The 1,693-nt window shown below is 36.2% G+C and overlaps 1 long non-coding RNA gene across 1 annotated transcript; it reads left to right on the top strand.

Moving 5' to 3' along the window:
- The first annotated feature begins 603 nt into the window (after positions 1 to 603).
- On the top strand, positions 604 to 1,444 carry LOC149235462 (uncharacterized). The gene is made up of 3 exons (XR_016268290.1): positions 604 to 705; positions 844 to 963; positions 1,190 to 1,444. It is a non-coding gene; the product is annotated as an uncharacterized LOC149235462 (long non-coding RNA).
- The last annotated feature ends 249 nt before the right edge of the window (positions 1,445 to 1,693 follow it).

Below are 1,693 nucleotides of genomic sequence, written 5' to 3' on the forward strand. Positions count from 1 at the left end.
GAGAACCCCTCAAATGTAGCTGTCTGGATGCCCCTACGCTCCACCATCTGGGCATCAATGAAATTGTGGGTGGCCCCACTGTCAACCAGGACTGACACATACTGTCCCTGTATAGTCCCCCTGATCCTGACTTAAACATCTTTTTGAACAAGTTGGAACTTAGCTTGCCTTTTGGGAGCTAAGGGTTTTGATTGAATGGAACAATGTACTGCCATTTATTGTTCTATAAAAACTGAAAAAGTTAAAATTACTGAGCAAAACTCATGCATATTTTATTTCCTCTTATTGAATTGATATATAATGCAGATATATTGCATTTGCAGGTTAACGAGTTCAAGGAGATTAAACTTTGGAGTTGATTGACCCACACTCTAAGGCATGTGCTCATATTTGATGGAATTATCAAAATTCAAGAACCATCCTCGTATTTGATTTAACTTGTTTTCATTTTCTTAGTTTGACATTAAAGTACCACAGTGACATTACTTTGGACTGTATCCTATGCTTGGATTTGTTTTCTTCTAGTTGTAGACAAAAAGTTCTAGTTCTAATTTAATGTTTGCTTTTAATAGTGTATAATCTTCTAACCATTTCAGGGTTATTGTTTAGGTGGTTTGTGTTGCTCATATTGTGTTATACATGTCGATCAAATCTCTTATTCTCCACTCCTTGATGAGGTCTTCAATCAAGCTAATCTTTGCATGGGTATGTTGGAGAAATTTTCTTTTTGCAATATAAGTGCAGCCTATCTTTATTGATTTATTTGCATTTTGTCTGTAAGGAAATGTGTCCTTCATTGCAAGTTGAACCTGAGCATGTCTTTTTCATACTTGTGTCTTGCAGAGCTTCTTGGAACTGTGGAAGTGATAGCAGGGGCAATGGTTCGTGGTTCGAGTCTTGTTTTTATAATGATTCATCCCATCAAGTGTCATTAACATCACTATCCATGTGCCCTGGATTGAGGTAGGAATCTGGTGGATGCACTAAATGATGGAAATTAATGTGTATAACAGTGACCAAAATAACTAAACACAATTGCAAAAATAAATGTGTACAAAATTGTAGTGAAATGCAGTTTTATTCAATATTCACTGTTAAATGGTGGTAGCAATCCCTGCAAGGAAATGCATGCTATGCTGATGTGCAAACACTCATTACAACAGTTATAATACCTTTGTTTTCATTACAGTGAGAAGATGAAATCGGAGGGATAAGGTAGGTGGACAGCCAAAAGTCATGAGTGCTAAGGTGGAAAACTGATGTTCAACTTGCCAAGACTATAGCTCTTGCATATGAGATCAGAATTGGGTACTCCAAGGCTCATTGGAAAGTTCTCACTGAGAAGTGATGGGCTTCTGAAATGGCCTGTTTGTTCATCTTGTGCCAGTTGTCTCCCAAGGGCGTTGACTTTTGCATACTGTTAAGCCTAATATTTATAAATTTAACCACTTTTATGATTAATGACAATTTTCTGATTGGTAACATATACTGGTTAATTTGGTTATGTTTTATGAGTTTCTCAAGGATATGCTCAATTTTCTTTTTTGCTGATGAGTAGATTTAGTGATATGTTTATTGACGAATTGATATATGTACCTTGATCATTATGGCTGTGGAAAATTTGTTTAATTATTTTTCAGCATTTAGTTCTACCTTTGACAATGGTCCCACCCAGAGCAATAGAGGAAGACAA

The sequence above is a fragment of the Pinus tabuliformis genome, chromosome 8 (assembly GCF_031772625.1).
Source record: "Pinus tabuliformis cultivar Carrire ecotype Pingquan chromosome 8, CPIR1, whole genome shotgun sequence".
Lineage (NCBI taxonomy): Eukaryota > Viridiplantae > Streptophyta > Pinopsida > Pinales > Pinaceae > Pinus > Pinus tabuliformis.